The sequence below is a fragment of the Mustela lutreola genome, chromosome 14 (assembly GCF_030435805.1).
Source record: "Mustela lutreola isolate mMusLut2 chromosome 14, mMusLut2.pri, whole genome shotgun sequence".
Taxonomy (NCBI): Eukaryota; Metazoa; Chordata; class Mammalia; order Carnivora; family Mustelidae; genus Mustela; species Mustela lutreola.
The window spans coordinates 56,400,649-56,427,639 of record NC_081303.1 but is presented as its reverse complement, the minus strand read 5'-3'; positions in this window follow the sequence as shown (position 1 = coordinate 56,427,639).

Sequence of the window (26,991 nt, the reverse complement as noted above, 5' to 3'; positions counted from 1 at the left end):
CAATCAACAAAACTAAAAAGCATCTTTTGGAATTGGAGAATATATTTTCAAATGAAATATCTGATAAAGGGTTAGTACCCAAAAATCTCTAAAGAAATTATAAAACTCAACACCTAAAAAAGAGAATAATGCAATTTAAAAAGGGCAGAAGATATGAATAGACATTTTTCCAAAGACAACATACAGATGGTTAACAGACACATGAAAAGCTGCTTACCTCAGAGAAATGCAAATCAACACTAAAATGAAATACCATCTCAAACCTGCCAGAAGAGTAAAATCAACAATACAAGAAATAACAGGTATTGTGAGGATATGGAGAAAAAGGAACCCTCTTGCACCGTTGGTGGGAAAGCAAACTGGTGCAGCAACAGTTGCAAACAGTATGGAGATTCCTCAAAAGGTTAAAAATAGAACCACCTTATAACCTAGTAATCACTCTACGGGGTATTTACCCAGGGAATATAAAAACACTAATTCTAAGGGATACATGCAGCCTTATCTACAATAGACAAATTATGGAAACAGTTCAAGCGTCTGTCAATGGATGAATGGATAAAGAGGAGGTTATTTGTGTATAAGTGTGTGTGTGTGTGTGTACATGCACACACACAATGGAATGTTAGTCATCAAAGAGAATGTAATCTTACATTTGCAAGGACATGAATGGAATTGGAAAGTATTATTCTAAGCAAAATAAGGCTGTCAGAGAGAGACAGATACCATATGATTTCACTCATAAATGGAATTTTAAAAATGAAACAAATGAGGGATACCTGGGTAGCTCAGTCAGTTAAGCATCTGCCTTTGGCTCAGGTCATGATGCTGGGGTGCTGGGATCAAGCCCTGTTTTGAGCTCCCTGCTTAGTGGAGAGCCTGCCTCTCTCTCTCCTCCTCTCCCCTCTTCGCATCCCCTTGCTTGTGCTAATAAATAAATAAATCTTTTAAAAATGAGCAAAAGAGAAAAGAGGTGAGCTAAGAGACTTTTTTTAAAAAGATGTTTATTTGACAGAGAGAGTGAGTGAGTGAGAGACCACACGCAGGGCGAGTGGGAGAAGCGGACTCTCCACTGAGCAGGAGACAGAGAAAGAGAAAGGGGCTTGGATCAGGACTTGGGCCAAAGGCAAATGTTTAAATGAAGGAGCCACCCAGGCATCCCAATACTCTTAACTATAGAGAACAAACTGATGATTACCAGAAGCGAGGTGGGCGGCAGGATAGGATAAAGGCGTGATGGAGATTAAGGAATGTACTTATTGTGAAGAGCACCTGGTGGTATATGGAGTGTTGAATCACTATATTGTACACCAGAAACGATCAGTACATTGTATGTAACATTGCACGTTACATAAATGGAATTTAAATTAAAAACTTTAAAAAAGGATACAGACTTCCAGTTATAATTACTAGGGATCCAGTGTACACACAAGGACTATATCTAAACACTGCTATATACCTAACATCCCCTTAACAAGGAGGTTGTTAAGAGTAAATCCTAAGAGCTCTCTTCACAAGGAGAAAATTTTTTTTTCCTTTTTCTTAATTGTATTTATATAAGACGACTGTTAGCTGAAGTTATTGTGATACTCATTTTGCAATATATGTTAACATATATTAACATATATATACCATCATGCTCTATGCCTCAAGTTTATACAGTGACATATACCAATTATTTTTCAAAAAAACCGGAAAAATGTGGCAATTTAAAAAAAAGACAAAATAGAACCAAACAATTTCAGGAAAATACTGTATCTTTGTCTCTAAAAAGCAAGATGCTTTCAGGACCATGAGAAAAATAAAATTTAATGCCTGGGGCTTTTAATAGGATAATTCAAAAAATTTACTGATAAACTTAGATAATAGATAACACAGTGGGAAAAATTAAAAACATATCAAAGCATAATAAATATATCAACAAGGGTGATATACCTGATAAATATGGAGAAGATATAAGCAAGTTTTAAATTCTTTAAGTTTTAAGAGCCTCAAAAACAGTAATGCAAAGTACTTCTAGTTTTCCTGAACTCTTTTTTTTTTTTTTTTTTTTTTTTTAATTTTTTTTTTTTAATTTTTTATTTTTTATAAACATATATTTTTATCCCCAGGGGTACAGGTCTGTGAATCACCAGGTTTACACACTTCACAGCACTCACTAAATCACATACCCTCCCCAATGTCCATAATCCCACCCCCTTCTCCCAAACCCCCTCCCCCCGGCAACCCTCAGTTTGTTTTGTGAGATTAAGAGTCACTTATGGTTTGTCTCCCTCCCAATCCCATCTTGTTTCATTTATTCTTCTTCTACCCACTTAAGCCTCCATGTTGCATCACCACTTCCTCATATCAGGGAGATCATATGATAGTTGTCTTTCTCTGCTTGACTTATTTCGCTAAGCATGATACGCTCTAGTTCCATCCATGTTGTTGCAAATGGCAAGATTTCATTTCTTTTGATGGCTGCATAGTACTCCATTGTGTATATATACCACATCTTCTTGATCCATTCATCTGTTGATGGACATCTAGGTTCTTTCCATAGTTTGGCTATTGTGGACATTGCTGCTATAAACATTCGGGTGCATGTGTCCCTTTGGATCACTACATTTGTATCTTTAGGGTAAATACCCAATAGTGCAATTGCTGGGTCATAGGGCAGTTCTATTTTCAACATTTTGAGGAACCTCCATGCTGTTTTCCAGAGTGGCTGCACCAGCTTGCATTCCCACCAACAGTGTAGGAGGGTTCCCCTTTCTCCGCATCCTCGCCAGCATCTGTCATTTCCTGACTTGTTGATTTTAGCCATTCTGACTGGTGTGAGGTGATATCTCATTGTGGTTTTGATTTGTATTTCCCTGATGCCGAGTGATATGGAGCACTTTTTCATGTGTCTGTTCGCCATCTGGATGTCTTCTTTGCAGAAATGTCTGTTCATGTCTTCTGCCCATTTCTTGATTGGATTATTTGTTCTTTGGGTGTTGAGTTTGCTAAGTTCTTTATAGATTCTGGACACTAGTCCTTTATCTGATATGTCGTTTGCAAATATCTTCTCCCATTCTGTCAGTTGTCTTTTGATTTTGTTAACTGTTTCCTTTGCTGTGCAAAAGCTTTTGATCTTGATGAAATCCCAGTAGTTCATTTTTTCCCTTGCTTCCCTTGCCTTTTGCGTTGTTCCTAGGAAGATGTTGCTGCGGCAGAGGTCGAAGAGGTTGCTGCCCGTGTTCTCCTCAAGGATTTTGATGGATTCCTTTCGTACATTGAGGTCCTTCATCCATTTTGAGTCTATTTTTGTGTGTGGTGTAAGGAAATGGTCCAATTTCATTTTTCTGCATGTGGCTGTCCAATTTTCCCAGCACCATTTATTGAAAAGGCTGTCTTTTTTCCATTGGACATTCTTTCCTGCTTTGTCGAAGATTAGTTGACCATAGAGTTGAGGGTCTATTTCTGGGCTCTCTATTCTGCTCCATTGATCTATGTGTCTGTTTTTGTGCCAGTACCATGCTGTCTTGATGATGACAGCTTTGTAATAGAGCTTGAAGTCCGGAATTGTGATGCCACCAACGTTGGCTTTCTTTTTCAATATCCCTTTGGCTATTCGAGGTCTTTTCTGGTTCCATATAAATTTTAGAATTATTTGTTCCATTTCTTTGAAAAAGATGGATGGTACTTTGATAGGAATTGCATTAAATGTGTAGATTGCTTTAGGTAGCATAGACATTTTCACAATATTTATTCTTCCAATCCAGGAGCATGGAACATTTTTCCATTTCTTCCTGAACTCTTTTTTAAAAACTCCTAAAATTGGTCCATATAAAGGTTACATTATCTTTACAAAAATCTAAAAGTGATTTTGGAATTCATATGCAAATGAGCATAACTTGCTAAATAACAAAGTCCATGCAGGTACTAAACAAAAACATCTACTCAGCAACTATAAATACTGGACCTTTAGAGAAAAACTGATGTTGCTGATATATATATATATATACATATATATATATATGTATATATATATGTAAAAGCTCTTATATTCATAAGATATATTTATAAATATATCATGATCTATGTAGGGATACAGAGATAAAATTCTGAATTATCTGGGAAAAATCTTTTAATGCTATATCTGGATTTTGACTTAAGCAAATAACAATGGTTGCTGAGATCAAAAAACCAGGGAGAGAAATGGGTTTAGGAAAAGGCTTGAGGGGAATGAATATTGTGTTTTAGCCATATTACATTTGATTGCCCTTTAAACATGAAATTGGAAAGTCCAATAGGCCAGTGAATAAACAGAGCTACGAGAAATGTTCAGCTTTGAAGATGTGTATGGGGGACTTAATAGGTAGTTGGGACTGAAAGTTATGAGACTAGACAAAATCTCCCAGGTTGTAGAGAACAAAAATACATAGAAACAAGAAGATGGCAGTCCAGGAATCAGCTCAGGGCTTTTCCAACATTTGTTAGGAAGCAGAGAAGCATTGAGAACAAACTAGGGAAGAGAATAAAAAGCAAAATAAACGTAAGGGTTTTTTTGTTTTGTTTTGTTTTGTTTTGTTTTTAAAGGGTTACATTGAGGAGGCACCTGGGTGGCTCAGTCATTAAGCATCTTTCTTTGGCTCAGGTCCTGGTCCCAAAGTCCTGGGATCGAGCCCTGCGTTGGGCTCCCTGGTCAGCGGGAAGCCTGCTTCTCCCTCTCCCACTCCCCTTGTTTGTATTCCTTCTCTGTCAAATTTAAAAAAAAAAAAATCTTTAAAAAAAGTGTTACATTGGTTAAATGAGAAGTCTTTTCAGTAATGACAAAATAACAGAACATCAGATATGGGAACATGATGTGGTGTTGACTTGATAGGAAGAGACTGCAGAGGTATGGATACTGAAGCCAAAATGGAATGATACAGAGATAGAATAATGAGAAAATGAAGACTGTGGGTATACAAAACTCATGAATCATTCACTTTGAAGAACAGTAGAAAAAATTTAAAAAGGCACAATAGCTGGACAGTATTTTAAGATAAAATAAGGATTATTTAAGAGATGAAATACTAGAGTAGGTTTTTATGCTAATGAGAATGTTCCAAGTCCGAAGATGACAAGTTAGGACATAAAAGCAAATGGGAGAATTAATAAACACAGAAACAAAACTCATTTAATATTCAGAACCATGTAAAGATAGTGTTACTTTATAAAATACCACCTAACAGATGGTTATCTCTTGCAACTAGCTTTGATACAAAAATAACCAACCTTAATTGCAATACCATAGACTTAGATGATTAGGGTTCAGAAGCAAATTCTGACGATTCAAAAGCACAATGCCCTATAACCAGAATGGGGAAAGAAAATGATTGTCTAACATGTTCAAAACAGGTGACACTCTAGCTATTTCTGTTTTATCAAAACCTCAGAGAGAATTTATAATAAACTATATTTTGAACTGTAGTGTGCATTATGTATACGCTACTTAGTAAAGTGTGCATAATTAATCCAGAGCATATGTCCAGGGGGTATCTCTATTATTTTCCTTTTTTCCTAACTGATGACAAAAATGAAATTTCCTGAGGAATTATTAAGGAAAGATAAATGAATTGGTAGTCCCTTCTTTTTTTTTTTTTAAGTCATTTGTCTGTTGTTCCTATTTTTTCTTGGTTTCTAGAGTCCAAAGTACATTTATTAACTCATAAAGATTTTATCTTTGAGTTTGTTAAAAAAGGACCACAACGCTTGCTATGTAGCCTGGTAACTCCCTTTAAAATATTTGGAACATGCTCCTAATACAGTCTAGAAATATGATAGAAAATGTGCCTGGATACTTAAATCTTGATACATAATTCATTTCAGAGAACTGAAAAAGTTAAAAAATAAACTATTTTTCCTAACTTTCACTCATCACTCCCTTTTGTGTTCTATAGTCTTTATCTTTTGCAACTTCACTTCTTTTTTGCCTATTTCTCATTCACACAGCAACATGAATCCAGACATCTCTCTGAGGGCTAAGAGGTACTTCCTTAAGACATTGAGAGGAGCTAATCTAAAAGTGAATAAGTTTTGTAAACTTTTTGTTTACAAAAAGTGAAGAGATGTTATTTTTGTCTTCATTAGATTTTGCTTTCCTACCCCCCTTTTTAAAAATATTTTGGGATAATACCATGACTTTTTCAGTCACCTTCAAATATTAATAAACTTATTTCTCACAAATTAAATATTCAAGACCAGTTTAATAATAATGCTTACTGACAACATCAAATGCTGGCAAAGATGTGGAGCAACAGGAAATCTCATCAGTACTGATAGGAATGCAAAATGATACAGCCACCTTGGAAGACACTTTTGCAGTTTCTTATAAAACGAAACATACTATCACTACATAATCCAGCAGTCGTGCTCCTTGATATTTACCCAAATGAACTGAAATCTTATGTCCACACAAAAACCCATACCCAGATGTTTATAACAGCTTTATTCATAGCCAGGGACTGGAGGCATCCAGGATGTCCTTTGGTAAGTGAATAAAGTAAACTGTGGTGCATTCAGATAAACTTTATTGAGCACCAAAAGAAAACTAGCTATCAAGCCATGAAAAGACATGAAGAATTTTAAATGCATTCACTAAGTGAAAGAGGATTGTCTGAAAGGTCAACATTCTGTATGCTTCCAGCTGTGATATTCTGAAAAAGCCAAAACTTTGGAGACAGTAAAAAGGATCAGTGGTTGCCAGCAGTCAAGGGCAGTTGACAGATCACAGGATTATTAGGACAGTGAAATTTTCTGTAAACTACTATAATGCTGAATGTATGTCATTATACAGTGTCACTTGCCAAGAGTGAACCCTAATGTCAGCTATGGACTTGGGGGTAACTGCACTATGTCAAGGTAAATTCATCAATTATAGCAAATGTGCCACTCTGCTGGGGAATGTTGACAGTGGGGAAACTGTGCATGGATGAGGTCAGGAATATATAGGAATTTTGACATAAAGCTAAAATCAATTTTGATATAAAGCTAAAATCATTTTTAAAATAGATTCTATATGCACATATCATAAAAGCTACTGCTTTGTAGGTATTATATAGTGGTAACATGAAATATTTTTTTTTTATTAAACTTTTGAGGTAATTGTAAATTCACATGCAGGTGTAAGCAATGCTACAGAAAGATCCCACGTATGCTCTTTCCAGGTTCTTCCAAGGATAACATTGTAAAACTATAGTTCAATATCACAACCAGGATACTGACATTGTTGCAATAAATATGTGTAATATTTCCATCATCAACAATATTCCTCACAGATTTTTAAACATTTGGAACTTTGTTGTTAGATTAGATGGAGGTTCTTTCCATATTCTTCAAGGAGGCCAGCTGCCCTTTTAGAGTTACATCACCTCTTTAGCTGCTGGCAACTACTAATCTGTTCCCTATTTCTATAACTTTTTTTTAATTTCAAGAATGTTATACAGATGGAATCATACAGTATGTAGCCTTTAGAGATGATGTTTTTTTCATTCAGCCCGTTAGAGCTATCCAAGTTGTTATGTGCAAGAATCATCTGTTTCTTTTTACTGCTGAGTAGTAGTAGAACATAAATGCTCCACAGTCCGTTTAGTTACTGACCTGTTGAGAGACAACTGGGTCATCTGAAGTTTGGGCTATTAAGAATAAAGCTATTACTTTTTAATCAAGTTTTTTATTCAGTTAAAAGATTTGTGTCTTGCAGCTCAAGCCTGACCCAGGTCCAGAAACCTGCAGTGCAGAGTGCCACAGCCAATTTTTACTCACTTTAAAGCTTCATTTCCTCTTCCATTTACTACCTAGGATCCCTGGGTAGAAGTAAGCAGAAAGGAAGTAAGAGAGATTTTAGGATACATTCTTACAGATCACATCTTCTTGAAATCTGGTTTTGTGTATTCTGTTCTGTTCTGGGTTTCCCCAATGTGGTGTGAACTATTGGAGGTTCTTCAGAAATTCTCAGAGAGTGGACTTGAATTTCATTAATTCCAGATATTCACTCCCCAGATATTGTCTTCAGACACTATATCCTACACAAATTATCTGTGCGAGGGCCACAGTCTCAAGACATGTTGCCTCCTAAGTAATGTCCTTTCAAGATGATTCCAGGCCAAATAAATTATCAGATATTTGCTGTGGGACACAGGAAAGAGTAGTTTTTCCTTAAGGAAACTGAAAATAAAGGTTTACCATGCAGACAAACCTCTCTTCCCTCTGTTAACAACAAAAGAAGTTGCAACCTGTCTGATTTTTTTTTTTTTTTTTTGAGAAGTGCCACAAAACAACACGTATCCCTAGCCATATGGACACATGCCAGGTTCTTCAAGTGATTTTTTTGGAAGTCAACTGATCATCACTTTGCCCAGTCAGACAGAAGAACTCCTGCCCTGGGAAAACAGAATTCTAACAACCCCTTCAGAGGAATTCTTAAAGACTTATTATTTTGCTCCCCTGCTTATCTCACATATAGGATGGTTTGAGTGATAGGAATAGATTTGGAAAACCCAATTTAGAAATCCTAAATAGATCATCTGGAATCTCAATTTTGCAGGATACTGTGGGCAGAAACTATTATCCTCAGCTTTGAGGCTTCAGGTAAATGTTTAGAGAGGACAAGTTCCATTTTACAACCAACTCTATTAACCTTCCTGATTTTGCTTCTTCACCATATAAACTAAAATTTATAGATAAACATCATTACTCAGAATAAAACATCTTAAAGAAAAATTCAACATTTGCTATCTTATATACTATTTCATATACAGCTTGTTCAGTTTTTTAAAATATTTCTCACTTACTTCACATTTATATAATTGATTAGTAAAGCATTATTTTATTAGTTTTCCCTTGAAAATGTAATAAAAAATTAGTTATTATATATTTTGTCATGCCAAAAGTTCTGTGTAAAATACCTCAAACTTATAAATGGAATTGTTAGGAAACTGACTTACTTTGCACATAAAGTAGATGTAATGATTTATAAATATATTTACAAATTGACATGTTTACATAGCCAAAAAATATAGGTGGGCATATAAAAATTATTCAGTTTTATTTTTGAACACTTACATTGTAATTTAAAATATGAAAAATTAAGTGACTTACGACCTGCACTTGTGCCTTAAAATCTGAGCCATTCTGGTGAAACTAGGATTCATAGTATCATCTGAAATACTGCTATAGCATATACAAAAATTTAGGAAGAAATAGAGATACTGAAATGTCAATAGATGTGTGGAAAATAGTGTAGTCAGAGCCATTTTTAAAACAGAGCTAGATCAGCCATTTCAAAGGAAGTGCATCGCACCAGACCTGTTTCCGAAACCTTCGAACAGGATCAAACTGTCAACATTCCAAGAAGTCAGCAAGAATGAGAAAATTCTGTTTGAAAAGACTGATAAAAGTAAACTTCTGCCTAATTACCACTTCACCTGGCCTGTCAATAAAGCATAAGTCTAGCCCTGCTTGTTAGTGCCAATGAACTCTTCTCAAAAACAATTTACCTAATCTTTCCCCTTTTTCAAAAAAATGCTACGTCTAATCAGGGTACTAATAGTTTCTACCTAAATATGTGCACACCAAAGTGAGTTTGTTTGGTGCCAAATAAATGCATAGTCTCTTAATTTAGTTTCTTGTTTTTAGGCTGATATTCCTGCTGTCAGAGGAGACATCAAGTTTTTCCTAAGAGATTTTCCGAGTTTAATGGAATACCAAATGCAGTGCAATACCTTCTTTTCCGAGTTACAACCATACTATAAATAATTTTTGGTGTATAAGAGAGTAAACAGAACTTGATCATTGTCTCCAACCATATACACTAATATTAAGCTAGTTTCAAAAACGAGAAAGGAATTTTTTAGCCTTTAAGTTGTTCTAGAAAGAAAGTACATTTTTGTAAATGTAGACACATTTGTTTAGACCATAAATAACCTCAGATTTAAGACAGTGATACTTCTCTGCAGTATTGTGTTATAATGTTATGCTTGTCGAATCACCTGTGTTGATACTGATGGGAAGTAACAGAGATCATGGGGATATAATTTTATTGTTATGTTTACTAGAGTTGCTCATCTGTTGAAAAATCAACAATTCCTTTTCTATATTATGTTTGTTTGTTCTAGTCTTGTAAAAATCTTATCTATGCTGACAGACATATTCCTTACATTTTTTCACTTGATTTGACAACTTCTTCATTCTGTCTCTCTTATTTAATGGCTGAAAGCTTGAAAACATTAGATTGAAAATCTTGAACTAAGTGTGGAAGTTGCACAAACACTGTGTAAGTGTGTTTAAAAAAATTAAAAAATCCTTAAGAAGGCATACACACACACACACACACGCACACACATATACTAAATTGTGACAGTTTCAATGACACATAGAAATTTTTGTATAAATTTAAATAATAAATCCAACCATAAATGAGTTCTTTAAAATATCAAATGTATCATAAATATTATGCAGCTGAAAGGGAGAATATTTACCACTCCAAATATGACTCTTTGGCATGGGGCTTATTTTAAAAGGAGTATTTTATAACAAAAAGCCATAAATGAAGCTCTGAAAACTGAATAAAGGTTACACTTTTGTTAGACACATTTACTTTTAATAAGGGAAATGTCCATTTGTAAGGGTATCCCCCCCCAAGGTACCAGGAAGAGGGGGATGACTTAGTCTCTAGAAACACTCATCAATAAAAAGGCAGAGAGAAATCTGCATAACAGCCTTACCCTTGTGTTGTGTATGGTCTGATAGGATTTTAAACCCACTTGTTTATGACTTAAGTTATTTCAATCCACTTGCTTATAACAAAGGTAAAAAGGGGTCTTAATGTAAAAAGGAAACTGCATCAGGATGTCATCATCTCATCTCTTCTCACCCATAAGAACTCAACAGTTCACCTGTTGATGGGCCCCCACTGGGGGCTTATCATTAAAATATATGAAGAAGCAACTGTGACAAGGAGACACTTCAACTGTAAATATGAAATACTATAAATACAGAAAGTTTGTGAAGACAATCTTGAGTGTGTTCAGTCTGGGCAAGGTGACCCTTTGCAGATCTAAATAGGTCTCTAAAGACCTTGGGAGCAATGACCTCTTGCCAGGGTAAAGGCCACTCTCTTACTGGCAGTAGAGAAAGCCTTGAAGTCTTCCCACTGAGATTATCGTGCCCATCAACACCTGCTGCACTGTCCCCAGCAGTGTGCGCCCCCCGCAACTAGCCTGCTCCACTGTCTCCAGCCGTGTGCTCCCCCAACTAGCCAACTGCACTGTCCCCAGCAGATGCTCCCCCAGTGGAGCCTACTCCACTGTCCCCAGCAGGTGCTCTGCCAATGGACCTAGGTGCACTGTCCCCAACAGTGTGGTCCACCAATGGAGGACTTCTACTTTTGTGTGGGCAGCTGGACGTCAATTCTCAGTTGGCTTAGCCATCTCTCCTGAGTGCTAACCCCTATAAAGGTATACCTCAACTAATTTGGACTTTATTCTTTTCATCTCCCCTCACCTGGAACAATAGTGCAATTAATCTATCATTGATTTGGAATATATTATTTCTTTATTGGCTTATTAAGAGGTATCATCCTGTAGGATTCAGGTTTGTGAAATTCTCAATGAACCTGTGTTAAATACATTGCTGGCAAAGACAAACTAAGTCTCTATTAATTTACCCTCCTAAAACAGAACAATTGGCAAAGTTGGCAACCTAACCCAAAGTAATAATAATTAAAAGTGGTTGATGCTATGGGATATATCATACTCCATGCCAAATTTGAAATACATGCTGATAAATTATACTAAATTTATAATTGATGCAAATTTGGCAAAGCCCATCTATAGACTAGCAAACTTCAAACTTAATCACTAATTATCATCTATGGCATCCTACTGAAATTATAAATAGCCTATGGATAGAAAATATTGATACAGCCATTATAGTTTGGATTCTAACACTGGCCACAATAATTATCTTAATATTGCTCTACCGTATAATAAATAATTTGGAATGTTCTATTAAATGTCTCTATAATAAAACATTTTGAACACTGTTGTGAAAGGCAGGAGGGCAATAGCAAATATACCTTGCTCACTAACCCTACCAAAATTACTCAAGCAATGGTTTAGGGGCAGAATGGATTATATATTAACTTCTGAGGATCCATGGAGACCTACTGAAGATTCAGTCCTAACAATACTTAAAATTCAGGAAATTCCAGAGGTTGGCCTTATCACCTATGCCAGTTAGTTGCATCCTATAGTAAAAAAGAGTAGATAAGGAAGAAATTATTTGACTCTTATTAGAAGCATTAAGTAGCACAGATGTTGATAGGCAGAAAGTAAAAGTGCTAGTACAGAAAATAATTTCCAGAGTAGGAAAAATCCAGATCTTTTTGTTCCTAAAGGCACCAATCTATAACCTAAGGATGATGACAATTATTTTAATCCAGCTAACTCTGGAAACTAACTTCCTAGGAGGTAGACCCATGAAAATATACAATTTGGTCCCAATCAGACTTACTGAAAAAAGAGCTTATATTAAATAAGAGTGACAAAAATCAGAATGGAATTCTAACAAACTGATTTGGACTCAGATATCCAGAAACTGTCAGATTTATGGCCCAATGGAAGACATAACCTGATCCTCACAGGAGCAGAGGTTATACAACTTGGACCCACTGCCACTGATGCTAAATTTAATCAAGACCTTAGAGCATTTGGAGAAATATTAATTTTAAAAAAATCTTTGGGGCACCTGGGTGGCTCTGTGGGTTAAAGCCTCTACCTTCAGCTCAGGTCATGATCCCAGGGTCCTGGGATTGTGCCCCGCATCGGGCTCTCTGCTCAATGGGAAGCCTGCTTCCCTTCCTCTCTCTGCCTGCCTCTCTTCCTACATGTGATCTCTGTCTGTCAAATAAATAAATAAAAATCTTTGATAAAAAAAAAAAAAGATCTTTGTTTGACTGGGTAACAGCAACCTAGAGATTCAAATAGCCTATAAGTATTATCTCTTAAAACATCTCCATGAAAAACATCAGGAGAAGCTACTAATAATGAAATTAGGCCTATTATCTATGATTTACGAGAGGAGACAGACAACTTATGTACTTCATGAGGAAGCAACAGAACAAATTCAAAAGGTCAGTCTAAAAGCTGTGTTTCCACAGGATAGGATAGTATTAGTTGCAGTATTTACAGACACCAGAAACATAGGAGTCACTGACTTGTAAGAGCAGCTGAGGAATAAGATAAAAAACTATAGGTTTAACTCATTTATTTGGACAAAACAGGCCTATACCTAATGTAAATAGACCCAGCCAAAACAGATCACACAGACCATTCTGGAAAATCCTTTTGACTGCATAAGCAATTTAGACCACTAAACTTTAATCCAGATTATAAAAATAGAAATCCAAATAGAAAGCCCAGAAACTACTTAGAGTGGCTGAGAAATAGAAACAACCAATCTTTCAGAGGAAACAGACTTATAGAAAATAAACCCACATATACACCCCCTAACCCAGTTACTATAAATACAAACCCTTTATAAAACTTAATCCCAATAACAGATAAGCCCCTGATAAGCAAAGAAGAGAAAGTCCCATGAGCCGGGATTCCAGTCTCTGCCTGTTGGCCCAAGCCAGAGACAATTGCTCAAATATGTTCCACTGGCCGTATCAACAGAAATCCCTTTTGTAAATAAAACTACTACATATGCTAATACATTGTTAGATACAGGATTCCAAATAACAATGATATAAATATTAATTTATATTTATTAATTTGCTACTAATTTAGGACACTTGAATAATAAAAAGGGACTAACTGAAGGATTGGGAAGAAATTAACCCAGAGACATGAAGTACATAGAGCCCCCCAAAACTGATAGACTATGGATTCAGACTACATGCCTTATAGATCCCAACCTAGAACATATTGTTAGAATGGATGTACTAAGGTGCCATATAACAAATAAGCATATAACTATACCTACAACTTATGTGGCTGTGGCAAAAGGGACTGCAATTAAACTGCCTGTCCCATTTAAATATCAAACCATACCCCCAGTACAATCTAAAGAGAGAACATACTCAAATTAAGGTAGAAAACTCAGTAATTTGTAAAGGAAAAAATTATTGTGCCTAATCTCTTACCATGTAATAACCCATCGGGCTTTTTAACAGACTATAGGAATTTTAACACACACTTTTCCAAAATTGAGGCATGAGTCCCATACATAGACACAATAAGCAATATCACCACTAGATATGGAATTTATTATATAGATAGACTTACATGGCACATTCTTTGCTATTCCATTTGATGAGGAGAGAGCCAAGCCATGACTACATTCACATGGGAAGGTCAACAATATCCACTTATTGGGTTACCAAAACAATATTTTAACAGCTGAGTAATAGCCCAAACCTTTGAACAGAAGACAACCAAGACTTTCAGGAAAACACAACATACATATCAACTATTATTTCCTATGTTGATGGTATCCTTATTTATGGTGATAACTTCGATGAACAGACTTAAGGTTAAAATTAGTTAAGTAAATTCCTTACCCTCAGAGGACAGATCATCAACCCAAGCAAGGATCAAGAACCCCACACTACAGTAAAATTTCTAGACATAATTTGGTCCTCTGAAGGTAAAAAAAACACCAAATCCAGTCAGAAACAAGACAGACTCCATATCATTCCTCCCAAAAAAGCAGCACCTCATAAAATGATAAAAATGTTTGGTATTGAAAATATTTAATATTACATATGGAGATTATATCAATAAGAAGAAAAGGGAATTTAGGACAGAGATTCAAAAAGCAGTCTTAACTTACTTAAAAGGGATGCTGTCAGAACTCTTAATACATTGACATCAGCTAATGAGGACTCTAAATATAAACTAGAGTGTCTGTACTCACAAGGGTTTGCAGCTTGGTCATTGTGGACTCAAAGAAAAGAAAAAAAGAAGAAGAAGGAAAAGAAAAAGAAAAAAAGATAAAGGTACAAAAGTTTCACATAGTCTTAAAGGCTGACCAGGGCACTCTATGAAGCCCTACAAAATAAAGCCACTAACAAAAATTAAACCAATTATTCTTAAATTCCAGTAGCCTATTCTGAAGTGGGTAAACAGACCCCTGACAAACAGAGGGTTACTCCCTTGGGCATAAAGTTCTAATATGGAAATGATATATTTCTAGTGGGACATGGATGGATGGTCAACCCTCAAAATGAACTAAGGAATCTCAGCAATGCCAAGACTGATTATGCCAGGATTTCTAAGGGGCAAGACCACCCAAGAGGTGACTTTGAACAGTTGGACAATGAGAACCACTCTGGTCTGCCTTGCACAACCATGTGTGCTTTACAGATGGGTCAGACTTCATGACACCATCCAAAGGGGACTGGCAGGCTACAGCATTGAGAAATAATGATTATCTAATACTGACAGGATCAGGATCAGGAAATATGCTGACCAAATAGCCCCCCACCCTAAAAAAATGGCAACTGAGCAATCTATTAAGAAAAATCACAATGGGGTATATCTTTTCTCAGATTCCTGAGCATAGATAAGAGAATAGCATTTTAGTCAAGAAGATGGTAGGAAAGTGATTGGAAAATAGGAAATAAGGAATACGGGATAAGTACATATGGCAGAAAACAGCACTGGCTGTCATCTCCATATTTAACACCCATGCCTCCATATCCGAACAAATGTGAAGTATCTGAATTTAAAGATGAGGTAGACATACTCATTAGGAAAACCAAAGGGGCAATGCCTCTTAAAATCTAAGTTAAACATGATTCACGACTAAAGAGGAAATAAACTCAAAAAGAGCCATACATAAATAAGGAAAATGGAACATAAAACCTGAACAAACAAATGCACCAGTTGATAGGATCACTACATAGGCACATCTCCAAACACATCATGTTGGCATTAAAACATGATTAAAGAAAAGAAACATGTATATATCTTCCAAATACCTATTTCAAATTAAGAAATGTGAGAACTGAGAAAAGTTTAATGCTTGGGATTACTGAGTACTCCAGATTTGGTCAAAGTTGTCCCTTGCCTATATCACAGAATAAACTATACACATGCACCATTATAAATACATGGTCTGAAATAGGATTACTCTGTCCTTGCAGAAAGGATGATCCAAAATGTACCATTAGAGCATTTCAGAAATCTGGATTGCTTGCTATGGTATCCCAACCATCACAGAATCAGATCAGGATCCACATCACAGAAAAGCTAATACAAAAATGGGCTAAGAAACAAGCCATACCATGGAGCTTCCACTTACCCCACAACCCAACCACCTCCAGATTAAATAAAATATTATAATGGCTTGCTCAAGCAAAAGCATAAATTGTTTACTAAGAATCCAGATATGAAAGTTTAGACTAAAGCAATCTGGAAGACAGCAAGATCTCCAAACCATGTATAGAAAGGGTGGAAAAATTATTAAATTAATATTATAGGCACCCATAGAGATAAAAATTAGCACTAATAATAATACCCCAGAATCTAAATTAAAAGGGAAAATGTTAAGAAACAATGATACATAGTACTGGTGAAATTATGGCACCTGCTGCTAATAAAACCTATTAGCTGACCAAAGAAAAAGGCATATTACATTGAATTAAAGCTATAAAAATTTCAGTCATGAAGAGCACCTTAATAATACCAGATGCCTAATATTTCACTTAGCATGATCCAGGGCGATTATGCTTTGAATAATACTGGCAATATTTACCATAAAACTATAGATTATTCTTGAGTGGTAAGAATAACAGAAATAGTTGGAAATTTATAGGACACTATTTTAAAGGCATAAATCTATTATGCATCTTGAACCCAATATATATTGCTAAGTGGGTCAACATGGCATGCTGCATACTGGCCATACTATGTTACTTATTACTCACTAGTGGGTACCATACTCATAGAAAATATGGATACTCCACTGATATCATCAGCAATAGTGGCTATGCAACCACTCCAACTAGAACACCTAGCTCTGCTCCAGACCCCACTTCATTGTCCATAACATCTTCTAGTTGCTCCACAAATCACCACATCGGTTGTCATCTTGCAAATGAGGACTCACCAACATCACCATGCCAAAGCTCTCTATCCAGTACTGAGGTAAACTGACAAAGCAGTGGAAAACTCCAATTTCATCTTTAGAAAAATCAACAAGAACCCAGAGCAACACTCCCCATTAGACATTAACTGAGAGAATGAAGATTGGCCTGAACCATTATCTGGATCTTGGTATTATAACTCACAACATATACCAAAACAACTATGTTCTGGCTTTTGTTTCTTTCCCTTTTCTTACTGAATTAAGTGCAGCATTACACATAGGCTATGAAAACAACATTGATTTAATTCTTGATTTACTTTGTATGTTAGCATTATATTATAAAAGAGCAGCTGCTGACTATGTAGAAGGCAATTATATCTTTAAATACAAAACTTGATCATTTATGACCCAACTTATACTATTTAATCCATATTCACTTGTTAGAAAATTAACAATAAGCATATAGACACTATTACCAAAAGAACAAGGATGCCTTGTAAGGCATATAGAGAACATCTAGGACACTTAGCATGTTACATGTACCAGCATGTACCCTCTCCCTGCCTGCCTCTCTGACTACTTGAGATCTCTCTCTCCGCCAAATAAATAAATAATATGTTAGTAGAATAGAAACAAAATACCACTCTTACCTCTTTGGATATAGCAATGGTAAAAGTACAAACAACAATGGCTTTGACATCTCCTCAACCAGTTACATGTATAGAACAGGAAATTGGACCATGATAGTATGCTGTAAGCCAACCTCACTCTAACCCACTAGCATCCAGGAAAAACTAAGAAAAGCAGTATGATGAGATGTATAAAATGGAACACATAATGAATGTGACAACAGAAGAAGAAAATATATTATTCCAGGTCAATAGAAGATAGGGTTAAACAATGGAGGAAATATTTCACATTTAGCCTCCTAAAACTAATAAATGCAAATCACACATTAAAAATCTTAAGTAAAAGAACATCTGCAAGATGAGACTAATGAAATCAAAATAACTTTGCAGAATCCAAAAGAGAACAAGAAACACACATTCTCTAAAATAATGACAGCCTTGTATTCTGATGTTATGTCAACTGAAAGCATGCTTGATAGTGTTATGCAAGCTTGTACCCCCTGGAGCTTTACAAAAATTGTTTTTACATGGAAACACAGTTGTTAAAAAAGCTTAACTGAGTGGTTTAAAAGTTTCAACTCCTGGTGGATTGGTGATCAGACATATATTAAAGAAAACAGTTCTTGGTATTCTTTTGTTAACATTAGCAATACAGTTCCTTAAACTGGTCATTAAACTGATGTAAAAGAATATGTGGCAAACAAAACAAAACAAAAACCTCCTAAAATACAACTGCTTTTAATTCTGTAGATGATGCAAAATCATAGGGTAGACTGACATTTATGAACTCAGATCTGTACAGGGAATTAGGACCTTGGGATTAATTAGTGTGTGAGTGATTTGAAATAACAAGGTTGATGATTGTGTATTCATTTCATAGTACCACAAATCCACTTGTTTAGGACTTAAGTTGTTTCAGTCTACTTGCTTATGACAAAGACAAAAAGCTTTCTTGATGTCAAAATGAAACTGCATCAGGATGTCATCATCTCATCTCTTCTCACCCATAAGAACTCAAAAGTCCACCTGTTGATGGGGGTTTATCATTAAAATATATGTGAAGCAACTGCCACAATAAAAAAATTTGACTATAACTATGAAACAGTATAAATACAGAAAGTTTGTGAAGACAATGTAAGTGTGTTCAGTCTGGGCAAGGTGACCTTTTGCAGATCTAACCAGTTCCCTAAAGACCTTGTGAGCAATGACCTCTTGCCAAGGTAAAGACCATTCTCTTACTGGCAGTGGAGAAAGCCTTGAAGTCCTCCCACTGAGACTATCCTGCCCATCAACACCTGCTACACTTCCCCAGAAGTCTGCTTCCCCAGTGGAGACTGTTCCACTGTCCCCAGCAGTGTGATCCACCAACGGAAGACTTCTACTTTTGTTCAGGCAACTGGAAAAAGTTCTCAGTTGGCTAAGCCATCTCTCCTCAGTGCTAACCCCTCTACTAATTTGGACTTTATTCCTTTCATCTCTGCTCACCTGGAACAATAGTGCAATTTAATCTATCATTGATTTGGAATATGTTATTTCTTTATTGGCTTATTAGGAGACCTCTTCCTGTAGGATTCTGGTTTGTGAAATTCTCAGTGAACCTGTGTTAAATTGTTGACAAAGACAGACTCAGTCTCTATTAATTTGTACCCCATCCCAAACAAAATGAAGTGGCTTGTTTAGCTACTTATGCTTTTCCTGGTAACCTCTGATACCTGATTCTCCATCCCTAACATTTTTTGTCTTTAGCCAAAATGGTTTTTAAGGAGATGGGTTCTGCCGTTTCAGAGCTACTCTGTTTTCCTGGGTCTCTCCCATGTATGGATGAGGTAAACATGTTATTAAACTTGTTTTTCTCCTGTTAATCTGTTTTACATCATTTTAACTATTAAGCCAACAAAAGAACCAGGAGGAAAAGAAGGGAAAATGTTTCTTCCCCTACACAAAGAGTTTACCTGCCTACATAGTGAACTAATAATGAAAGTAGAATTAATTGAGCTTGGTAATAAATCTTCCAAGCAAAAAATGAAGGCTCTCAAGGTTAGAACAAAGGAAAAGTTTAATAAAAGATATAGAGGGTTACTACATAATGAGAAGGTCAAAGGACACCTGGGTGGTAGAGTTGGTTAAGTCTCCAACTATTTAATTTTGGTTCAGGTCCTGATATCAGGGTTATGAGACTGAGCCCCACATCTGATTCTGGTCTCAGATCCCTCTCTCTCCAACCCTTTCCCTGCTCATGTGCTCATGCTCTTTCTCTCTCTCTCTCACTCTCTCAAATAAATAAATCATAAAAAAAAAGTCGTATCATCAGTAAGATAGAAACACTAGAAATGTGTGTGCAGTTACTAAATACAAGCTCAAAATGTGTTTTACACAATGACTGACAGAAAATAAGATAAAAAGACAAAAACACAGTCCTTTTGAGAAATTTTAACACATTTATTTCAATAAAGGATATATTAAAATATAAGTGTTAGGTCCATGATCAAAGGAGCGAGACTGTTACAAAGCGAAGGTCAAGCAAAGCTTTATTTCACACCAAGCATGGAGAATCAAACCGACCATTTGGGGACGCCTTTTACAGAGAGAGCGAGTCCTCCCAGCCTTACAGACTAACTTTTAAAGGGCAAAGGCCATGTGGTTGAGCCTGGCCACACACAGGTGGCCAATGAGATTGTAACACACAGAGAAAGGTACATAGTCATGCTAGGTCACACACGGGTGGCCAACTGAATTACAATTTACCCTATAGTAGATATATGAACTAGCCTATCACCTTCGTCAGAATTGGCACCCAAAAGGTGCCCAAAAGGCAGGGCCCACACTCCTTGATAGCTAGGGAGACAGTATGTGTGCTCCACTGACTGGATGTTTCCATCTGGCGTGACCCGCCCTTGTATTTGGGCTCTGTTACCTAAGACTGGTCAACCATATTTTACCAGTTTCTCAGACTTGCTTTGTAAGGACCTGTTTTACGGTCCCTGCTCCCCTCCCCCAGGGGACTTAAAAACAAGTCCCAGAAACCAGCTCCAGGTGTGAAGACCAAGAAAAACAAGGCTGTACCCACCTCGAGTCTAGCCCTGACATAAGTACAGCCATCTTGGCAAAGCAAAAGGTGGCACCTTGCCCTATAAGAGTGGGTTCGCATAAGAATGGCCATCCTGAAGGCCAGGAAGCCATTTTACTGAGCATCCCTAACCAGGCCATACTACACACGCAACTTGAGATAAGAGAAAGTAGCTCAAACCTAGAAAAACAACTTAATCCACCACAGGGACCAAATGTTAAAGAAAAACAAATAGTTAACTTGCAGAGATCACAATCCTGCAAGACAGGAGTCTCCCTTGGTTTGCAAAAGTCCTGGTGATTTACAACAAAAAGGGCTATCTCTTCAATGGCCCAATTTCCAGAGACAAATGACTCAGTTCCTCAAGGCCTAAGGTGGAACCATAAAAATAAGGAGGCTGAGGCAGAAGGAAATGTAAATAAAGTTAAATTTCTTGTAAACCAAAAGCTCACTTAACCACCAGGATGGCTCCAGGGTGACGCCGGGGTGGCAAAAGGTTAAACAAAATTAAACTGTCAAAGTGGGGTGCAAGATATGTATGTAGCTATGAAGAAGTGCCTTGAAAATGCTATATAAATCCTTGGCTTTGAGTGGTCCTTGTTGAAACCCACTGCACCAGGTGGATACTTGGACCCCAGCTAGCTGGAAATAAACCTCGCTGTGTGACTTGCATTATCGAGAGTGTTCTCTGTCTAATTGAGGGGTGGTCAACTCCGTACCCAAACAGCTTTTAAGTAAGTCCCCTGGGAGTGGAGGGGCAGAGTCAGTTTAAGTTTTACAGCATAAACAACAAAATGGCTGTTCAACAGAGATGGAGCCACTCTCGCTAAATAGTCCCTTACAATAAGTATATGTATAGATTTAAGCAACACCATCAACAAGCTTTGTGTACAGGTTATTTTCAGAAGACTGTGTCAAAAGCAGCAGTACACATGCACTTTTCAACTCGCAGGAAAAAAACTTTAAAATGAGCTCTATAGTAAGATGTATGTTAATGAAAGAAAGTCAGAAGAGAGGCAGGCAAATACAAGCTCCCTAACCCCCCACCCCCACCCTGGGCCCCAAAAGGAAACCACCCTTAAAAAAACTTTACTGGAAAGTCCCTGGAAGGAACCTTCCTCCCTTTTCCATGCGAACAACTACCTGATAGGTGGATGAGCCAGTGGACAAAAACCTATTGGGTAGTAACAGCAGGGAGGGTTAATCAGATTGATATGGCCCACCAACATTCTCATAAAAACCCTAGACTTAGAAACTCCAGTGGCAACTCCATCGGGTTCCCTCCCTCTTTGGGAGCTTTGCATATCACTCAATAAATTTTGCTTTACTATCACTCAATAAACGTTGCTCTGTTGTCCACCACTCCTTCTCTGATCTACCTCTCCATTTTTCAAAGCTTCATGACCAAGAACCTCAGGGACTAAAGGGAAAGAAATCCTGCAAGGATGTCACCTAATAAAGTAGTAAATAATAGGACTCTTAATGGTGAACAATGGAAAGTATTTCAAATAAGAACAGGAATGAAAGACGAGTGCCTGCTTCTCTTGAACATTTTATTGGAATTTCAGCTAGAAGGCAAGAACGGATGAGCAGAATTTGTTACTCCAATTAATTCTTCTTTCACAGAAGGATTATTTAAGGCTGATTATTTTTAAGAAACACACCCAGAAGCACTGAAAAACCAAGAAGTTACCCTTTCGTAAGATAAATTTCCATTTTTAGGGTAATTTCCATTGTAAGATTACCTCCTTCTCTGTAGTGTTCTTGAAGAGGGGGATCACTCTAAATCTGTAAATTTACCAATGAAGAAGGCAATAACTTAATTCTGAATAACAACTGTATGCTTGTTTACTATACGTTGCCTGCAAACCTCCCTCAAGGCTCCTCCTAACCAAAGGTTCTTTTGTCTTTAGCTGGAGATTGTGTTTAAGGTGATGGCTTGGGCCATTTTAGTTAGTTACTCCATTTTTCGGGTTATCTTCCATGTATACAGGAAGTGTACATGTTATTAAACTCAGGCTTTGTTTTACCATTTATTTAAACTTGTTAAACTGCCATTTTATTATAGGGGAATCCCAGCTGAGAACTTAGAAGGGTAAAGGAACAATTATTGTTCCTCCTTTATACAAGTTGCTAAAAATTAAGTACTTAAGAACAAAGGTAAAGGACCAAAAAAAAAAAAAAAAAAAATTTCTTACAGCTTACAGCCCACAGGCAGGATGACCTTTCGTCTCAACTGTCTAAATGATGAGGGAGCAGGAGGCTGGCTGAGGACAGAGCAAAAGCTGGCGCCTTGCACCCCCTCTCCACTTGCCCCCCCTCCATATGTGTAGCATTCCTCAGGCACCCCTGACCGCCATAAAACGATAAATAGTTAACTTGCAGGGATCACAATCCTGCAGAACAGGACTCTCCCTTGCTCTACAGATGTCCTAGAGACCTAAACAGGGAGGTTACCTTATCAATATTTTCCAGAGTTATTTTCCAGAGGCAAATAACTCTCAGTTCCTGAAGCCCTCATGTCTCCCTCCCCACCATAAACTGGAGGAGGCTGAAGTAGAAGGGAAGGTTAATGATAGCAGGATCATAACACCCCACCAAGAATCTCCCAACTATCTTGATGTTAATGCCTGACCTAAAGACGACATTGATCAAGCCATAAGGGCAAGGCCTCCCCCCGGCACCTTGTAGGCCCTCCCTAACATGTGAGAACTCTGTTGAAAACCTCCCATCCCTTCACCACCTCCCCCCAACCACAAGGTATATAACATGCCTACCCTCACAACCCGGGGCAGCCGCATCTCCACCTGCCCACGGGTCCTGTCCCCGTGCTCTAATAAACCACCTTTTGCACCAGCGACGTCTTAAGAATTCTTTCTTTAGTCGTCGGCTCCGAACCTCACCCCACCAAACCTGACTTAGGTTCTGGGACATCATCATAAATGTTCTTACTTTACTAACGGCAAAAGGCAGTCTTAGTTTAACATCATCCTGAACTCCAGGATCCTGTAAGTCTCCTTTTCTTTTTTTTTAAGATTTTATTTATTTATTTGAGAGAGTGAGCTAGAGAGAGCACAAGTAGTGAGGACAGGCTGAGGGAGAGGGAAAAGCGGACTCCCTGTGGAACAGGGAGTCCAACACGAGATTTAATCCCAGGATTCCAGGTTCATGACCTGAGCCAAAGATAGATGCCTAACTGACTTGATGTGGGAAAAAGAGGCAGAAGAAAAAATTATTAAATTTCCTTACCCACTGACAAGCTCTTGAAACAGGCAGAGTGAGATTCCTCTAGGGACTCCACTACCTCTACTTTAACACTTTGCTAAGGGCAAAAGGCAATCCTAGCCTGAGGGACCCCTAAACCCAACCAGGATTCTGTAAGTCTACTTTAACAATTCCTTTGCCTCTAAACCCTCCAAGATTAGTGTTGACAATCATTCCCAAGCATGTGGTCCACTCATATGCATCTAAAGGGTCTCATGACAAAGGTTTTATTACTGATAATGAATAACCTTTTTCCCAATAATAGCTAGCCCCTCAAGGTCCTGGAAGCTTTGCTTTCAAAATTCCTTAGAGACTTACGCACCCAACAGTATTGGAATTTCCTTAAACCTTGACTTTTCTTAAAATCAATTTCATTCTTTTTCTAATGGAAAAACATCCTGTGCCAGGCTTTTCTTAGTAGCAGCCTTATTAGTTCAAAAATATGCACTTAACATTCAACTTCTGAGAAAAATTCTATAGGACAATGCATGCATACATTTTCCTAGGAAAATAACACTCTGATGGAAAAGAAATTAAGGTTTAAAAAATGAAATCTGAAGCACTACCCTACAATCCAATAGTTCAAAATAAATAACCCAAAGATTTATCTGACTTCAACATATTCTTGCAAGAGTATGTCAAGGAATATCAGATTCAAAGAAGGTGTATTTCTGGTTATTGATAGAGGACAATGAGTTTACCTTCATGACATTAATTTTTTGTGTGTGCATCTAAACAGATGTGCCCAACCCAATTTAAAGTTTGACACACACAGCAAGCAATTACCTTCTGAAAATCAGATTTAAAGTAACTTGAATTTTATACCTGCCAGCACCCTTACTTGATACTTTGAGACACATTAGGATTTTACACTTGAAAAGTTACTCACATAAGTGATTTTGAAGATGCTTTTATTTTGCAACTAAAAACAAAACAAAAAAAAAAAAAAGAAAAAAAAACTTCCTGTTTCAAACTTTTAGAAGAGTAAGTATTGACTTATGATAGAGATTAATGTTTATTTGTAACTTTGGAATTATCTCTCCAATTAAATTAACTCTGTATGACTAACAATAGTGTCAGCAATAAAACTTAACTTGGTACCATATGTCTACATGGTGTGAATAAAGGATAATATCTTTCTATAAGTTATGGCCCAAAGCATGTATCTTAATGAAGTGAAATAATCCATTTCAAAGCTAAGTGATTGATCCTAGAAAGATTTCTTTGAAAGCCAGGGAAAGAGAATGTTAAATTCTCCAAAATCATGTAAACCTTATGCAGATTTTTTTTATTATTTTCCTTCTCTTCCTCAATACCTAGAATATTGCCTTAAATATAGTGGGTATTCAATAAATATTAAATGGTCAATGGGAAATGGATATTTCAAATATAAATTCATAATTTCCATTATTAGAACCTGCAGAAGAATTAAGTAATATCTACATGAAAGAAGAGAAGATAACATTTAACACTATTTCACGTTCAGAAATTACCCTTTGGTTATGATTTGGTTCAGAAGATGTGTCTAAGTAGGCATTTGTGGAAAAGGGCTTAACATGAGTAAGGATTAAAATTACACCATTCTGTATTTAAGAATGGTATAGTCCATTTGTGGATTAAACCCTCTAGTATTGTGTGAAACTCAGGGGAAGGCAAGTTGGTAGCAGGAGACACACAGTGACTTCACTGAATATTCCTATATTATCCTACCGTCTAACCTGTATTGAATACCCTGAGCATCTCCCAATTCTATGACCTTGCACTAGAAGCTCCAGTAGAGAATCACAGAGAAGGAAACTGGTAACCTCACATTCATTGGCTTAACCTAGTTTGGAATAAAATACATGGATGATAATAACAAAAGAACAAAAGTTCTACCTATAGTGAGAAATCAGGGTCCAAGATAAATGTAGATCCATACTGAACTATTATTCATCTCAACAATAATCCAAATCAAATTGTTTAAGTTTGACTGTGGGGCATTTTCTCAAAATACCTTTGTAATTCATATTTATAAAAAAATGCTTTCCTAGAAAATATTCCTATTAATACTATTTAATTTCTTGAATTTACACATTAGTCGAAATAGTTAATAATGCAGAAAAATAGAAGTCTCTTTTTTTTAAGATTTTATATATTTGACAGAGAAACACAAGTAGACAGAGAGGCAGGCAGAGAGAGAGGGAAGCAGGCTTCCTGCTGAGCCCAAACCAGGGCTCAATCCCAGGGACCTGATATTATGACCTGAGCCAAAGGCAGAGGCTTAACCCACTGAGCCACCCAAGCGTCCCTAAAGAAACAGAAGTCTTAATACTATTTGAACAAAAATGGTAAAAGGATACATTTTCATCATTTACTATGAATATTAATTTAAAAAATCTGAGTTTAATCTCAAATATTAGACGTTTGCTTATCTAAAAATAAATATTAATGGCACCATCAATTTATATCCTTGATGTTCCTATTGGAAAAAAAACTTAATCCTTTTATAAGATCAATTTCTGACCTCTTCATGCCACATTTACCCACTTCTGTGCCACTTTTTGCATGTGTAGTTTTATATGATTAAAATATCCTATTTTCTGTATAATCTGTGAAAATCTTGTTATCCTCTACAAAAACTAGCTGAGATGCCCTGTATTCAAAATACCAAGTTCTAAAACTTCATTATAAAATTCTTCACTGCACCAGTTCCCCTTCTCACAGGTGATAGGACTAAGATCCTCAGTACATGCCTGAAACCATGAATAGTACTGAACCATATATGATGTATTTTTTTTTTTCTACAGATACTTATCTGTGATAAAGTTTAACTTATCATCTTATCACATAAGATGAAGTGAGGGAAATGAAATAGACATTGTGACATAGGCTACTACTGACCTGAGGGTTGAAAAAAAGGAGGACCATCTGCTTCTAGAATAGATA